This window comes from Heterocephalus glaber, unplaced genomic scaffold (assembly GCF_053883595.1).
Source record: "Heterocephalus glaber isolate CG9 unplaced genomic scaffold, H.glaber_assembly_v1.0 deba00000122, whole genome shotgun sequence".
In the NCBI taxonomy this organism is placed as follows: domain Eukaryota; kingdom Metazoa; phylum Chordata; class Mammalia; order Rodentia; family Bathyergidae; genus Heterocephalus; species Heterocephalus glaber.
In genome coordinates this window covers 24,775,537-24,794,296 of record NW_028258138.1, presented here as the reverse complement: position 1 = coordinate 24,794,296, position 18,760 = coordinate 24,775,537, and the positions used below count along the sequence as shown (strand labels likewise).

The following is an 18,760-nucleotide window of genomic DNA, read 5'->3' as shown; positions in this document are numbered from 1 at the left end:
CAGGTAATGGGGAAAAAATACATCATGAACCAAGATACATCATGTACAGGTACAAGCACCCAATGATAAATGTAAACATATTGTATACCTACAATGTACCAATAAAAGAATTTAAGCCAAAAAAAAGAAAAAAAAAAGAAGAAGAATTAGGAATAAAAGTCTGAGCTGAAAGATCTGAGAAACTTTCAGTTTGGCCAAGAAAGAAGCATTTATAAATCTGAGGCCAAGGAAGGTGTTATTGCTGATGAGATCATGATTGAAAAGAATTTAAATACTTTGCACAGGAACAAGAGGAAATGATGCCTTGATTTCATTTCAAACTGACCAGATCACATTTGTCACAGATTTATGAGTTTAAAGATATAAGCTCCTTTGAAAGTCTTTGCTTTCAGGGTGGAATCAAATGAGCCTTTTGAGGGCCAGGAGCAGAAAGTCTTTGTTGTAAGATGCCCTGCTCATTCAGGGACACCTAGAGAAATGTTCCTCCCATGTTCAGCCATCCAGGAACTCAAGGGCCACTGGAGCTAAGGTTGAAAGTGTCACAGCTACTTCTCATAGCTAAGTGTCATTCATATGATTCTGGTTTTGAAGGCAACAGTTGTGGAGTAATGGTGACTTTCACCCCAATTTTAAAGGAATACCTTGGAACACAGGCATTGTGTGACAGGGTTCTTACTGGAAGCCCCTCAAGCAGTAATGAGTAAAGCCCTAAAAGTGAGCATGAAACTCAAATGGAGACCTCAGAAAGTAGGACTTCTAGGAATGTAGAAATTCTTCTGAGTAAATCTGTAGTCAATGAGCATAGCCATTCCAGACGAGAAGCCATGTAGACTACCACCAGCAAGAAAATACAGGTGCAGTAGCCCAAGCCCTTTGGAGCTCACATATCATTGCCATGTTTCCTAAACACTTGATATAGAAATATATAATTTAATATTTTTTCCTGCTGGGTTTGTGTCTTGGTTTGATCCTATTTCTTTGTGTTCCTGTATTCATCTTCTTTGGAATGTAATATTTATGCTGTGCCATTGTATGATGGAATTATTTAACATTATTTTATGAGTTTTACAGATGCTCACAGCTAAGAATTTATCTTGAGTCTCAGAGGATACTTGGACTTGACCTTTTGAGCAATGTTTGAGCTGTTGAGACTTTGGAAACTCTTGGATATGACTGAATGCATTTTGTATAATGAAATGTCATGAATCTTTTGAGGGTCAGGGTCAGGGTGTTATGTACCAAAAATCTCTCCCCAAAAGTCCTATGTTCAACATGGGGCTTTTGAAAGATGATTAGATCATGAGGGTGCTAACCTTCTCAATAGATTAATCCATTGATGAGTTCATAGCTGAATGTACTCTAAAGTGGTAGGACCTCATTGCAAGAAATAGGTCACTGGGGGCATGCCTTTAAGGGTTGTGGAGGATTATCTAATGGTCAACTTGGAACACCACCTGAACTGAATCAGCATGGTTCTGAACATGGAAAACCCACCTGAGGATTGTTGCCAATGACATTAAAAGAGAGCTGGAGGGGAAGATCATATGCTGTTGATTTTCTTGGAGAAGCTTGCCACAACTTGTTTTCCTGATGTGAACTTGGCTGTTTTCATTGTGTGAGAAGCCCCAGTCCTTACTCTCACTGGGAATGGCTGTTGTTCCCATAAAGGGAGCTCTGATTTTTGCCTTCAGCTTTGCTTCCTGGCTCCAGTGAAGATCTCTCAGCCTGGTGGCACAAATCCTTCATCCCACCAGTGCAGGCTTTCTAGCTTCCATCACTGACCTTTGGGCCTTCCCAGTGAAGATCCTCAATATGGACTTGCATGAGACATTGCCTTGAGCTCTAGGCCTTTAGCTGGACTTGTGTGGGGCATTAGTGTAGAATCTAGGCCCTTGGCTAGATTCTTTGGGTCTCTAGTGTGTGGAATGATCTCTTGAACTCTGAATTTGAATTTGGGTGAATATTATAAAATAATTCTGTAAATTACGTGTCCTGTGTTAAATCTATTCCCTTGCAAACCCTGACTACGACAAGGGTATATCCCTTCTTTTATAAATAGTCCTCTGCTCTCTGATTCCAAGAATCCATGACTTGAGCAGCTTTCCTACACCATGTCTTTCTACCATGATGTTTTTGCCTTCAAGACATCCAACTATGGACTGAAATCTCTGAAACCTGAGCTAAAATAAACCTTTTATACAATAAGCTGATTTTCTCAGGTACTTTGTCACAACTATGAAAAATTGACTAATACAGGGGTCATATCATATCCAAACCATAACATTATGGGATTTCAGTATTAATAACCACAGTAATAGATGGACATGTTCAGAAATTATATGCCAAGTGTCTTTGCTCTATTTCCTCATAGCGGCGAATACAAAAGCACTTCTCAATTTATGGAATGGGGTTTAAGGATATTAGAATAAAGAGAAGCAAATTATCCCCCTCAAGGAGAAAAATCTCTTTTCCTAAGACATCTTTTTTGGGGGGAGGAAGGGCAGGAGATCTAACCCTGGGCCTTTGCATTGAGCTACAATGCCAGATCTTTTTATTATTTTTAAGACAGTGTCTTGCTAAATTGTTAAATTGCCAAGGCTAGGCTTGAATTTTCCATCTTCCTGCCTCAGTCTCCCAGAGTGCTGAGATTATAGGTGTGCATCACCACACCTGGATAAACATTATTTTTCATAGCATTGTAGGTTGAATGTTTCTTCCCTCCCAAATACCTATGTTGAGCCTTCACTCTTAGTGTGGTAGTTTTTGGAGCCTTTAGGAGGTAATTAGGTTTAGGTGAGGTCAAGAAAATGGCACCTTCATGATTAGATTAGTGCCATTATAAGAAGAAATAGTAGAGAACTTGCTTTCTTTCTCCCTTAGGCATGAGAGGATACCAGAAGTTGACCAGAAATTAGGCCCTTGACAGACACTGTTTTTGTTGACCCATTGATCTCAGACTTCCCACCACTCAGAACTGTAAGAACCAATGTCTGTTTTTTAAAAGCTGTCTTGGGGGGTGATGGTACTTTGCTATAGGAGTCTAAGCAAACTAATGTAAAAGTTTCTGTCAGGGCCACTGCATTATGTTATTGGGGTTGTTTTGACAGATTACAATGAACTTGGTGCCATTAAATAACAGAAATTTACTCTCTCACATTTCTGGAGATCACAGGCCTGATCATCATTTCAGCAGAGGTATACTTCGTGTCATGGCTGCATTGTTCCCACCTTTGCTTCTCATCACATTGCCTCCTCTACTATCTCAGATTTTCTTCTACTTTTATTATCTAAGAATATTTGTCATCATATGGAAGATACATATAGACGATAGTTTCATTTTACAATCCTTAATTGCATCTGAAAAAGAGACTATTTTAGTTTTTTCTCCAAGCAAGACCATATTTGCAGGCAAGAGGGTTTTGGGATAGACTAACTTTAGGGGACAATTTTCTCCCATGCCATAGTCCATATTGAGGACTACTTCTTTGAGTTTGGACACCTTGAAATTGATTAAATAGAAGGTTTTAAAGAAAAATGTTTGGGAATCTAGTGTTTTCATTCTTCAAGACAATTTTTTTCTGGTTAATTTGAATAGTTAGAGTTGCTAACTCTTTCACGAAGCCTTTATTCCTTATCATTTCATTCTTATTGCTTCATTCTTTCAATATGGGAATGCTTTTAAAAATTCAATTCCAAAATTTAGTTAAAGTTGTTATTGTTCTGAGATACTCTTAGTCCTTGTACATTGTGTTAAATTGTCTAACAAGCATTATCTTGTTTAATCTTCACAAGAGGAGAGACTCTTAGAGGTGAAGTGCACAAATTCCCTTGGACCTCAATCTCTTGGTTCCAAGTCCAGGGCTTTCTCCACTTCTCTACAGAAAGAAGCCTGGAAGGACATGATTTGGCAAAGAGGAAGGAAGGCATATGTTAAACTGTTGATGGCTGAGGTCTAAATGCCACAGATGCAGAAAATTTAATAGGAATGATCCCATTACTATCTTGGAAAAGAAATGTGTTATAGATAGCCCTTTAAGGGCTTTAAGGATGGATAACCCATCTACTTCATCAGTGTTCTTTAGTTTGGATTATGTCAGGACACAGGTGGGTCTGATTGCTTAGCTGCACAACTGGCTAGGACCAGCTGGGGATAAGGGAGTGGAACTGGATCACTACAAAGAGATTTCCCAGCTGGAGCTGCTCTCAAGGGGAGGTGGTGTGGAGACTAAGCTGCTGTGAATAACTGGGTGGCCAGTTGGTTTTGGTATGTACCAGACTGAAGGAGATGTTGTTTACAGATCTGGTTCCAGCTGGTAGTCACACAGAACGCAGGCCACCCTGCAAATGCAGAAGCAGGCAAGGCTGGGAAAAGTACAGTCTGGGGACTAGCTTGGATAACACAAAGGATGTCATAAACACAATTTTAAATGAAGAGCAAGTGTCAAGATATGTGGAGTTCTTGGCTGTGTTCAATTTTGGTCATGAAGAGATAGCTGGCTGGGGTGGGTACACTGCCTGAGACTATTCTGACCTTGTTCCTTGGATCATCTTTGGCAGAAGTACTCTATTTTATCTCCCCTTAACTAATTACATTGTTAGGGGAATCACAAGATTAGTTTTAAAACTAATTACCATTTATTAGTTACTATTTATCTTCTATATGGCTTTAGTATTTTTGATCCAAACAATGTAAATATTTTTAGATTTCATTTCTCCTTCATACAGAGGTTATGAAAATCAATAGAGAAGTATTAAATGGCTTTCCTGGAAAGAATTGCTGTATAATATAAAAATGCCTTGAAAAGAAGTTCAAACTGTATGAAATATCTAATTTGCAAAGCATGAAAAACTAGTGATTAGTTATGGTAAAGGAGAAGAAAGTAGACAACCCTAACCCATGAGAATAACTTTGGCTGCCTTGAACTCTTTTTTGTGTATTTGGTCACTATGTTGAAATTATTAACTACAGATTCTGACATTTTTTGATGAATTTCCACATAAAGCAATATTCCTATCTTTTTGTTTTTCAATCAACTTAGTTGCAGATGAGGAGATTCAAAACATAAATGCTTTGAATGTATTTTGGAAACCCTTCTCATCCATGATAATACAGACTTGGTCTCCTTTGTTTGCCTAGGCACAACCACTATCTTTTTATTGCTTTGATTCTAGTCTGGTATATAAAACTGTGTACATAACAGTGGTAGAAAAAAAGTAAAGCTGGGCACAACTTATGAATTTTGATCTATGATATTTAGTACTTCAGATTAAATAAGATTTCTAAACTGTTTTATTTAGGACCAAGGAATTAAGAGAACACAAAAACTGAAAACAGTAAAATTTCTGAAAAAATTGAAGGATGTCCTCAAAGGGGGATATTTTATGTTTTTTAGTTCCATGCCTAATTGAAAGGGCAAAATTCTGAAGATAGAAAATCAGAGGACAATATTTTTCTGGAACTGGCAGAGTGCACTTCTGTTTGGGGAGAGTTGTGGTCAAATTCTCTGAATCACTACTTACCTAATTCTTTGATGGTATTATGAGACATTCTGCCAATTTTTGGAAGTACTATTTGGTTGAATATCATCCTCCTAGAAAAATTCCACACAGATCTGTAATTATGGGAGTTTATTTGGCTAACCCATGAAGGATGGTGGAGTTATTTACTTTATCAAAAATATTCCTTCCTCACTGCTTATTTTTTCACTAGCCCTGAGAATTTACATTATTAGGTAGAATATTTTACAGGACTGATTAAATGGAATAGTCAACAAGACTGAACAACTTGCTTTTGAATTATTTAAATGATACCTGGGCTAGCCTCAAGAACAATGACTGTATCTTTTGACTTACACCTGCTTAACCAAGTCTGAATACAAAGGTAGTGTCTCCTGGAAGCAAAAGGACAAGGAAATTTATGTTTTTACAGTTAGAGTTCAAAGCAAAATCTTTCTACTTTTTAAGTAGGTGTGTTGCCCTTGATTTTTGCTATATTAGATTGCTATATTATACTCATAGCACTTAGCTACATACTAGAGACAAAAGATTTAAAAGTAGACAATTATATTTATTCTAAGAAATCAATCAGATGAGTTGATAAAATGGTTAAAGAGTAGACATTTATATTTATTTAAAAATTGATCAGATAAGATGCAGAAAATCAGTCTGGTTCAATACTGGTTGCTAAGTCAGCTTAGTCTTACATATTAAATATATTGGAAAATTTTAATGGTACAAAATATACCATAAGTGGTCATATTTTGCTCTATGATAATTAACAAAGAAGTGGGATAAAAGAAAATGGTAAGGTAGAATCTTCATGAAAACATTCATTTTCCTTTATCAATTCTTCTGTCTTCTTATTTTTATAGAATTGTTGCTTGAGTATCTATACATTACAATGCTTTTCAGAGGTATAAAAGAATGAATAGTCCTCCATTTTGCAGTTTTTTATTGTTTCATTTTTATAACTTTTATGATCTTCTAATACATGATATAATTTGCTTTTTAAAAAGTAGTATACTAGTTTGCTAGAACTGCCATAGCAAAATCCTACTGACTGGATAACTTTACCAACAGAAAATTATTTTTTCACAGTTCTAGAAACTAGAAGTCAGAGATAAATGTGCATATTGGGTCAATTTCATTTTGACACACCCCTCCCCTCAGCTTGTAAATGTTCACCTTCTTTTGTTTTCATATGGTCTTTTCTCTGTATGCACATGTCTGTGTCCAAATTGAGTCTTCTTATAGACAATAGTCATATTGACCTAGACCTGACATAAAGGCCTTATTTTAATATAATCACCGTTTTAAACCTTATCTTCAAATATGGCGGGGATAAGGCTTTCAACATATGATTTTTGGGGGGCATAATTCAGCCTAAATCAATTGGTTTATCTTTAGTCACTACAATATATGTCATGTGAGGTTAGAGATTTTTGTCTGTTTTTTTGACTTCTATATTCTAAGAACCTGTATAAATGTCTGGAACCTAATAGACAATAAATTAATATTTCCTGAATGGATAAATGAGTGACCCAGTCAATGAATGAAACAAATCAAGTGACAGATACATAAACCTCAGAGTTTTCTGCATATGACAGATGCTACATTTACTACTTTAAGATAATTTGCACTTGAATTAATAAGATTTGAACAGTCTCAGTTATGCTTATTCTAGCATATGGGCATATCAATAACATTTGTGGATAAAGTCTGTAATTAGAAATAAGTGGCAAATAAAATGTATTAATGACTCAAAAGAAAGTAATGAAATACCCATGAACTGTGGAGGATACACAGGGAACAGTAGGGGTTCTTTCAAACCAATAAAACTTCAAGGGCAAAGATTTGTAATTAAAACTGAAGTGAATTTCACCTTTCTTGGTAATCACTCCTGCAACGTTAGCCTATTTTCATCAGACTAATTGATGGCAGATGGAACAGATGCATGGTGAGATTATAGCTTCACTTTATGGCAGAGTTGTAACAAATGTGACTTTCCTTCTATTCTATGTATTAACATTCAAAACCTGCACTCTTTTGTTTTCTTTACATACTGAAATCATTTATTCTTTACTGTGAGATCAATTAAAAGAAATAAAAAGATGTTTAGTATAAATGGAACCCACTTGATTAAGTCAGTCTTAAGTATTATAGCGCGCTAGATACACCATAATGTGAAGTACACACACTCATAACTTCAAGAAGTCTCTAAGAAATTTATAGACAAAAGGTTAAATGTAATCATTCCTTTTTTTGAAAATTATGGTTTTTTAGTGCATGAAGTTTAAAACCAAATTTTATAAAATTAGCCTCTTTTTTTTCTGTTTCAACAAAGGGAACTTGAGAGCAAAGAAAATAATATCTTCAAGAATTTCTGTCATGTACCAACTCCTCACAAGGAATATAAACATTATAAACTACAAATATCTACAAATAAATAAATAGATAAACAAGAATTTCTCTCCAGGGCTGGGAGTATAGTGGTATAGCACTTCCCAAAAATGTGCAAGGACTAGGTTTGATCCCCAGGAAAACACACACACACACACACACACCCCACATGATACATGCACAAAGACAGGGGGAAGAAAGAAGAGAGGAAGAGAAAGAGAGAAAGAGAGATGGAGAATTCCTGCCCCCAGATAACATACCTTTCAGATTTTATTCTTTTCTTATAGCAATTATTAAACTAAATAGGCACAAATCTAAATAATACTCTTCTAGTTATGGATTTGGAAATTACTAAAGGAATGCAAAGTAAAAACTGTTATTAATTATGATTGCTCTATAGTTACATAAGAGAATCACATATAAAATACCTGAAGTGTAGAGTGATTCATGTAAGTTATATTTAACTTGGGTAATGCTGTAGTTTGTATCTATAGTGTCCCACAAAAATCTCATATGTTCATAGGTAGAGCTTTTGAGGGTGATTGGATTCTGATGGTACTCACTTCATAGCTGACTGTGCTTTTCAGAGGTGGAGCCTGCTTGCAATTGTGCCTTTTAAGGGTGTTTTCTTGTGCCTAGCCCCTTTTTTCTCTCTCTGCTTCTTCCTTTCTCTGTCTCCTGGCTGCCATGAGGTGAGTAGCTTTTCTTTGTCATGGTGTTTCTGCCTTAGCACCAGCCAACCAAAGACTGAGATTTCTGAAAGTCTGAACCAAAAAAGACCTTTACTCCCTTAAGTTGTGCATATCAGGTCATTTGTCCAGCAATGAAAGCTGACTAATACAGATAATGAGGTGGTGGTAGGTTGTGGTATAAGTAGTATAAGAGTGGAGTTAAATCCAGAAGTGCAATAGTACCAGTGAGAACAATAGCAGGTGTTTAGTTATAAGCATTATGGTCACATTGCTCCTGGGAAGTCACCTGGCTGTGTTCTTGGATGTTAGCCTATCTTGGATTCTGGGGCTCCATGAGAGGATTCTTTTTCCTTCTTGTAAATTATACTTGACACTGAACATGTGTGGTAAGCAGCCTCTGAGATGGCCCTCAATGATCATTGCCTAATTATGGATGTTCTTTTGAGTAATCCTTTCTCTTTGAGTGTGGGCTGGACCAAATGACTCATTTCTAACAAAGAGAATATGGCAGAAATGATGAGGTGTTACTTTCGAGATTAGGTTTCAAAGAGACTTTGGTTTCTATCTTGGGTGTACTCTTTCTTGGATGCTTCTAGGCAAGCCAGATGATATTTTGTGAGCACCCTAAAAAGACATCTACATGTGAGGAACTAATGTCTCTGGTCCTCAACTAACAAGGACTTGAGATTTGTTCAGACTCATGTGAATGAGTCTTGTTCCTATCAAGTTTTGAAATGATTAAAGCTCCAGTTTAGACATTTATTACAGTCTTGTGAAACATTTTAAACTTCTCTTAGAAACAAAAGAATGAAATGAGTTTCATCAGAAGTAGATGTGAATGGGAAAGTAAACTTTTTGGAATTTTATTTCAAACTAATTCATGCCTGCTTTCACATCAAAAGGAAATAATTCAAGAGACTTTGTATGCATCAGATAAGTATAAGGAACATATTATCTATCTGTAAGCAAGATTCACCCAGCAGAACCATACCAGGCTTCTTGAACCATCGAAACTTTGAGATAATATAATTGAATGTTGTTTTTAATTGGTAAATTTTGATTAAGTTACACAGAAATGCATAACTAATACAACGTTCTTTAAAAAAATCTCTTTTCTGCAAACCATAGGTTTCCGTGGTTTGCAATCAAGAATACATTGGAGGAAGGAGTCTTCTGGGCTGCCGAACCACCCCCATAATGCAGAGGAGGTGAGCCACTCCCAGAGCCCAGGAGGAGGCTTCTGGGCCACTGAACCACTCCCTCCTCCCAGCACAGAGGAGGTGAGCAGTTTGGGGGCCAACAGCACACCCCCGTCAAAATGAGAAGATAGGTAAGAAAGTCTCAAAACCAGACTTCCAGATCACCTAAAGCAATGCCAAAGGGAAACGAGATGAAACACTCTGATACTCAACCACATGGACTCCCTGAACTGGCAACAAAAGGGGATCTGGAAAAAATGAAATCAGGAATAATTTCTCAGATAACAGCAGAGACTGTGCACATAGTGCAAGACATGATTAATAAATCTAGAGAGAACACAGATTAAAAAATAGAGGCACTGAGGAACATTATGGAATCCCAACATAGAAAACAAATGGAATCCATGAAACAGATACAAAAAGACTTCCAGGAGATTAAAAATTCCATTGAAAGCTTATGCAGCAGAATGAGCCAATGTGAGGACAGAATTTCATATATAGAAGATAAGATTGCAATTAGTGATCAAGAAAAGAAAAATTTCTTTGAAATTGTAAGGGACCATGAGAAATCAATTCAGCAGCTGCTAGACGGTGTAAAGAATAGCTGATCATAAGACTGATCAGAGTCAATGAAGAAACAGGAGAGAGTGCAGATGACATAAAAAAACTGTCCACAGAAGTGATGGCAGAAAACTTCCCAAGCAGGGGAAAAGAATTTCACATACAGAAAAGTGAGGCATATAGGACTCCAAATAGCCTTGATCAAAAAAAAAAAAATCTACACATAGGCATATGATTGTTAAGATTCCAGAAACCCAAAGGTATGGTGGGGAAGGTGCGAAGGTCAGCATGGGAGGTAATTCGGACATTTTAATTCATATAACAAGAGGACAAAAGGAAGATGAACATTCTCTCAGGAGACTTTCTGTCAATATAAACCTAAAGCCTCTGTAATACAAATATGTTAATTTCAGTACGTATCTGGCTGGGTGGTAAATCTTTGCTGACTGTAGTTAGCATTGTCACTACGCGGAAGTTTTCTTTGAACATGATTTGTACTTTTTTACGAGCTATACAATATGGAGAAAAGCTGCACAGATCCTCTGGGAGACAATTGTTGCCGCACTTTGCTCTTAACAAAGCTTGCTTTAGGACTGAGCTGTTTGAGATGGGGGCTTTGAGAGCAGAAGAAAATGGTGCGACCTGGATCTATCGTTGAAGTGCCCCGGAAAACTATCAGGACGCAAGGACCACGACCCCAGAAAGCAGAGGACAGAGGCAAGCAAGAATCTGTGCCCAGAGGTCAGACAGGGGAAACTGCTCTCCCAACAACTCAGAAAGTGAAAGAAGCTGGAAAAGATCTCACCTACTTAATCGTGGTATTCATTGGAATCAGCATTACAGGTGGCTTGTTTTACATGATTTTCAAAGAAGATTTTTCTTCATCCAGTCCTAGTAAGATACATGGGAAAGCCTTAGAAAAATGCAGAACACATCCTGAGGTGATCAGTTTCTTTGGTGGGCCTGTTAAAGGCTACGGGGAGTTGACAAGACATGGTCAAAAGCATCATGTCAGTCTTATCGAATATATAAAAGATGGGCTGAAACACACACGTGAAATTCTACATTGAAGGGTCCGAGCCAGGGAAGCAAGGAACAGGGCATGTGGAAGTGAAAGAGAATCCAAAGAATGGCGAATATGAATTTCGGTACATATTTGTGGAAGTGGAATCCTATCCTGGAAGAACCAGTATCATTGAAGATAATCGATTCCAAGATAATTAAAAGAATCAAGCAAGCATACTGTTCCCTGGTGGGTGTGAAATGGTGCAGATTCATTATGATCTTCACAACTCTCTTCCAGAATCTGTTCAGAACAGTAAGACAGTATAAGGATATTTGATGCATTTAGACAAGCCTTTCTTGTGAAAAATCATGAAATAGATAATAAAGCATATTTTATTAGTGAATTTTCAATTATGGCAGTATTTCTGCTCTAATATCATTCATGATGAGAATTTTTTGTTACTGAATGTTTTACAACATGTAAATAAACAAATTTCAATATTTTGGGTTTTTTTTATATTACATAGTCTGGTGAACTGGCTTTATCTGTTCTAGTAGGTGTATGGGCTGTGAAGGTCCTTCAGGCTCATCAGACCTCACTGTTCCCCGGGTGGCTGGTGACTGAGATGATGGGTACAAGTGCCTTGACCATAGAGCAGCCAGAAGGTGTCCCCAGCCCCTTCAGAACTTATACTTATATTTGACACTGCCAAGAGAGTGCCAGAAATAAGTGGGAGTTGTTCAAATGTGTGTGAGGCCCTTTTTAAAAAATATTTTTTAAATATGAACACTTTATTTTATTTGAGGTATTGGAGACCTATTAAAAAGTGACTTTCACTTACAAGTCCTTATCACATAACTAAAGTGCTCTGTGGCCCCTTATCTGTGGAGGCTTCAGAATGGGGATTCCCCAGCACTATTCTTTGTTCTTTAGAACTGACAGTGGAGGGGTTTCTGATGGGTTTTTGAGATCCTAGCATATTCAGGATAGAAAGATCTTCAGGAAGTTTGTTTCCTTGCTTAGTTTATCTCCTTAAGTGAGTTAAAGTTTTGGTTTAACTGCTGTCCTAAGTGTTTTATTACTTTAATTCTAAGAATTTCACACTTTTAGGAAGTATTGAAGTGTCACAGGAGAACTGTTCTCTCCCTGAGGGAACATGCTTTCAGTGATAGGGTGAACTCTTAATTTGGGTTAAGTCTCTCAGCCAGCTTTTCAGCCTTCCCAGTAGATTATTTCTTATCAATTATACAAAACTATTATTTTGTATGCATAATAAACTTTTAAAGTTAAAAAAAAAAAGATTCCAGAAACCCAACTGAAGAACAAAATTCTACAAGCAGTTAGAGAAAAGAAACAAACCACATACAAAGGAAAGCCCATCAGAATCATGGCAGACTTCTCAACACAAACCCTCAAGGCAAGAAGAGGTTGCAATGATGTATTTCAAGCCCTAAAGGAAAACAGCCTCCAACCCAGACTGATGTAATCTGCAGAACTATCTTTCAAAATTGATGGAGAAATAAGATACTTTCATGACAAAGAGCACCTGAGGAACTTCATGAATAACAAACCAGCACTCCAAAAAATTTTAGACACTATCCTAGGAAAAGACAACAAGGATCACAACCCCAGGGAAAAAAAAGCAGCAGTAGCTATCCTCTTTGCAGATCAAGTGGATTTCAAATGAAAATCTGAAACACTCTGGTCCCAAGAATTTCAGATAAGGGATAGCCAACTTGTGGGTACAAATCTAATTTGAACATGTGTTTTCATTCATCTTAAATAAAAACTCCCACCAGCAGTGGATCAGGGTTCCTCTTTCCCCACAGCTCCGCCAGCATTTGTTATTGGTTGATTTCATGACAGCAGCCATTTTTTCTGGAGTGAGGTGGAATCTCAGCATTGTTTTCATTTGCATCTCTCGAATGGCCAGTGATGTTGAACATTTTTTCATGTGTTTATTTGCTATTTCTACTTCTTTGAGAAATGTCTGCTCATTTCCGATGCCCATTTTCAGAATGGGTCTTTAAATTTGGGAGGTCTGATCTTTTTAAGTTCTTTATACATTGGAGATAGTAGACCTTTGTCTGAGGAAGAGCAGGTGAAGATTTTTTCTCACATTGTGGGTTGTCTCTTCACACTGTTGGTGGTTTCTCTTGCTGCACAGAAGCTTTTTAATAAGAAGAGATCCCACTTGTTGGTTGTTTGTGCTAGTTCATGGGAAACTGAGGTTTTGTTTATAAAATCTATTCCTACACCAATGTCTTCAAGAGTTTACCTAACTTCTGTTCCAGCTGGTTCAGCAGTTCTACTTTAATATTTAGATAATCCATTTTCATTTTAGTTTAGTGCATGGTGAGAGATACAGGTCTAGTTTTAATCACTGGCAAGTCAAAATCCAATTTGTCCAGCACCATTTATTAAAGAGGCTATCTTTCCTCCAGTAAGGGTGTTTGGCTCCTTTATCAAAGATGAGATGGCTGAGTGTGTCTGGCATTGTTTCTGCATCTTCTAATCTATTCCACTGGTCCTCAGGTCTGTTTCTTTGCCAGTACCATGCTATTTTTATCACAGTAGCTTTGTAGTATAGTTTCAAGTTGGGGATTGTGATACCCCCTGCCATGTCTCTGTTACCTAGAATTGCTTTTCGTGTTCTGGGTCTCTTCTTGTTCCAAATGAATTTTTGGATTGTTTTCTCAAAGTTCATGAAGTATGCTGCTGGTATTTCAATTGGGATTGCATTGAATCCATGTAGCAGTTTTGGAAGTATGGACATTTTCACTATATTGATCTTTCCTACCCAGGAGCAGAGGATGTCTGTCCATTTTCTGATATCATCTTCAATCTCTCTTTTCAGATTGCTATAGTTTTCAGAGAAGAGGTATTTGATTTCTTTTATTAGGTTGATTCCTAGGTATTTCAGTTTTTTGATCTTATATCCAGCTACTCTACTGAATTAGGTTATTAAGTCTAGAAGACTTTTGGTGACATTTTTGGGTCTTCATTTTTTTTTTTTTTTTTTTTTTTAGTACCAGGGATCAAACTTGGTTCCTTGCACTTGGGCCGCAGGCAGCGAAAATACTGAGCTAAGTCCTGGCCCAATAATTTTCTTTTTTCTGTTTGTTTTTTTTTTTTGGTACTGGGGATTGACCTCGGAACCTTGTGCTTGCAAGGCAGGCACTGAGCTAAATTCCTGGCCATCTTGGGGTCTTCTATATAAAGTATCATGTTGTCTGCAAATAATGACAATTTGACTTCTTCATTTCCTATCTTTCTTTATTCCTTTTATTTATTTCTCTTGTCTAATTGCCATGGCTAATGTTTCTAAAACTATATTGAACAAAAGTGGTGATAGTGGACATTCTTGTCTTGTTCCTGATTTTAGTGTGAAGAATTTCAGTTTTTGATCATTTAGTATGATATTGGCTGTTGGTTTTTCATAGATGGCTTTTATCAGATTGAGGTAGACACCATCCATTCCCATTTTTTGTAGGGTTTTTATCATAAACGGGTGTTTGATTTTGTCAAATGCTTTTTCTGCATCTATGGAGATAATCATATGGTTTTTGTTCTTGGCTCTATTGATATAGTGCATCACATTGATTGATTTGCATAGGTTGAACCTTCCCTGGATCCCTGGGATGAATCCCACTTGATCAGGGTGTATGATCTTCTTGATGATCTTCTGCATTCTATTTGCCAGTACCTTAGTAAGGATTTTTTGCATGTATATTTATTAGTGAGATCAACCTATAGTTCTCTTTTTCAATTGGGTCTTTCTCTGCTTTGGGGATCAAGGTGATACTTGGTTCCTGGAATGAATTCAGGAGTATTACTTCCCTTTCAATTTCATTGGAGAGTTTAAACAGTAGTGGCAGTAGTTTCTCTCTAAATGTCTTATCAAAATCAGCAGTGAAGCCATCAGGACCTGACCTCGTCTTAGTTGGTAAGATTTAATTACATTTTCAGTTTCATTGATTGATGTTGAGTTGTTTAGAATTTTTAGGTCTTCTTTGTTCTGCTTTGATAATTCATATGTATCTAGCAATCTGTCCATTTCTTCTGTTTTTTCCATCTTATTGGCATATAGGTTCTTGAAGTAAGTATTGATTATCCTCTGGGTTTCTGCTGAGTCTGTTGTCATTTCACACTTTCCATTCCTAATTGCATGGATTTGGGCCTTTTCTTTCCTTTTTCTGATAAGGTTGGCTAAGGGTTTGTCAATTTTGTTTATTCTTTTGAAGAACCAACTCTTGGGTTCATTAATTTTTTGTATAGTTCTCTTAGTCTCCATTGAATTGATTTCTGCTCTGATGTTCTTAATTTCCTCCCTTCTATGAGCTTCGTGTTTGTCCTGCTCTTCTTTTTCTAGAAGCTTGAGGTTCAGCATCAGGTTGTTTAATTGGTCTTGCTCTGTTTTCCTACTATGTGCATTTATTGCTATGAATTTTTCCTCATAAGACTGCTTTCAATGTTTCCCATAGATTCTGATATGTTGTATTGTCATTATCAGTTAATTGAAGAAACTGTCTGATTTCTTCTTTAATTTCCTCTGTGACCCATTGGTTATTCAGAAGTGTGTTGTTCAATTTCCACGTGTTTATGAAATTTTTTGAGTTTCTTTTGCTATGGATCTCCAATTTCATCACATTATGGTCTGATAATATACAGAGGATAACTTCAATTCCTTTGCACTTACTTAAACATGTTCTATGTGTGAGTATGTGGTCTATTTTAGAGAATACCCCACATGCAGCTGAAAAGAATGTGTATTCTGATTTTTGTGGGGTGGAACACAATGTAAACATCTGTTAAGTTCATTTGTTCTATTGAATTCTAATATTTCATTACTTATTTTTTATCCAGTTGATCTTCCATTTGTTGGGTATTGAGGTCCCCCACTAATATTGTATTAGTGCATATGTTGGTTTGAAATCTATTTGATCCTCAAAGAGGATAGCTGCTCCTGCTTTTTTTCGCATTGCTGTCGCATGGAGTATTGTTTTCCACCCTTTTACTTTCAGTCTATGAGTTTCTTTTTGAATTATTTGTGTTTCTTGTATGCAACATATTGTCAGATTTTGCCTCTTGACCCATTGTGCCAGTCTATTTCTTTTGATTGGTGAATTGAGACCATTAACATTGATGGTTACAACTGAAACATACTGACTTATCATTATCATGACTTTTTCTTTTTGTTGGATTCTCCCCCTTTGCATTTAATTTCTTGTCATGCCTGATGGCTTCATTGTGCTGTGATTCTTGGGGTTGTGATCCTTGTTGTCTTTTCCTAGGGTATTGTCTAAAATTTTTTGTAGTGCTGGTGTAATATTCACAAAGTTCCTAAAGCGCTTTTTGTCATGAAAATATCTTATTTCTCCATCAATTTTGAAAGATAATTTTGCAGGGTACATCAGTCTGGGTTGGAGGCTGTTTTCTTTTAGGGCTTGGAATATGTTACTCCAAGCTCTTCTTGCCTTGATGGTTTGTGTTGAGAAGTCTGCTGTGATTCTGATGGACTTTCCTTTGTATGTGATTTGTTTCTTTTCTCTAACTGCTTGTAGAACTTTGTTCTTCTTTTGGGTTTCTGGAATCTTAACAATTATATGTCTATGTGTAAATTTTTTTTGATCAAGGCTAGTTGGAGTCCTATCTGCCTCACTGATCTGTATGTCTAGTTCTTTCCCCCTGCTTGGGGAGTTTTCTACCATTACTTCTGTGAACAATTTTTTTTATGTCATCTGCACTCTCTCCTGTTTCTTCATTGACTCCAATCAGTCTTATGTTATTTTTCTTTGCATCATCTAGCAGCTGCTGGATTGATTTCTCCTGGTCCCTTGCTTTTTTGAAGCAATTTTTCTTTTCCTGGTCACTAATTGCAATCTTATGTTCTATATCTGAAATTCTGTCCTCACATTGGCTCACTCTGCTGTTTAGACTTTCAATGGAGTTTTTGATCTCTTTGAAATCTGTTTGCATCTCTTTTATGGATTCCATTTGTTTCCTATGTTGGTATTCCATCATGTTCCTCAGCTCCTCTCTAGATTTATTAATCATATCTTACACTATGAGCACAATCTCTGCTGTTATCTGAGAAATTATTTCTGATTTCATTTTTTCCAGATCCTCTTTTTTTTTTGCCAGTTCAGGGAGTCCAGGTAGTTGAGTATCAGAGTTTTCCATCTCATTTCCCTTTGGGATTGTTGTAGGTGATCTGGAAGTTTGGTTTTGAGACTCATTTACGTGTCCTCTCATTTTGATGAGGGAGGGGGTTTGCTGTTGGCTTTTGCATGGCTCACCTCCTCTGAGCTGGGAGCAGTGGAATGTCAGCCTGCAAGCCCTACCTCTGGGCTTGGAGCCATGGAATGGTAGCCTGGATGCCCCTTCCTCTGGGCTGGGAGTGGTGGATCAGTGGCCTGAAGCCCCTTCCTCTGGGCTGGGAGGGGTGGAACGGCAGCCCAAAAGCCCCTTCCTCTGGGCTGGGAGAGGTGCAGTGGTGGCCCAGAAGCCCCTTCCTCTTGGCTGCAAGGGGTAGAACAGCAGCCTGGAAGGCCCTACCTCTGGGTTGGTCATGGTGGAATGGTAGCCCAGAAGCCCCTTCCTCTGAGTGTTTCATTATTTTAAGAATGTTTTCTCACCTGTATTGTTTTGATGAGAAATCAAAATTATTCTCATCTGTTTTAGTAAACATAATTTTTTTTCAGATTTTAAGATTTCCTCTTTATATTTGATTTTAAGCCATTTTGTTATGATCTGCTTTGATGTATTGTATTGGCATTTCTTGTGTTTGGGATTTGTTGAGCTTTTTGGATCAGTGGGTTTAGAGTTTGTCTCAAATTTGGAAAATTTTAGGTCACTTTTTTCAAACTTTTTTTTCTTTCCACCTTATACCTTCTTTTCTTTTAGGAATTCCAATTACACATATGCTACTCTGCTCAAAGTTATCCCACAGTTTATTAATGGAATATTATTTGTTTCTTCAGTCTTTTTCATGGTAGGTTGCTTTTCATGGAGAGTTTCTAGTGGTAGGGCTTCATCATCACTAATCTTTCTCATTCAGTATCTTAACTGCTCCTAATGTGATTCAGCATATCTTTTATCTCAGATAAGAAAAATTATCTCATGTATTTTATTCGGATATTTTTATCTTTATTGTTTTTACTTAAAATGTACTTTTGACTTTTTTCTCAAATATTTGGAATATAGTTATATGTATGTTTTAACTTCTTTATGAATCCTATTATCTGTGACATTTCTTATCTCTTTATTGATTGATTGCTTGATTTCTTCTCATAATGTATTATATTTTCCCTTTTTACATGTCTGGCATTATTGATTGGTCAATAGACATACATTTTATCTTGCTAGTTATTTTTTATCCATATATATATATACATATATAT

At 36.9% G+C, this 18,760-nt stretch overlaps 1 pseudogene; it reads left to right on the top strand.

Annotated features, from left to right (window-relative positions):
- Positions 1–10,735: 10,735 nt before the first annotated feature.
- Positions 10,736–11,575, top strand: LOC101718633 (mitochondrial import inner membrane translocase subunit Tim21 pseudogene; annotated as a pseudogene).
- The last annotated feature ends 7,185 nt before the right edge of the window (positions 11,576–18,760 follow it).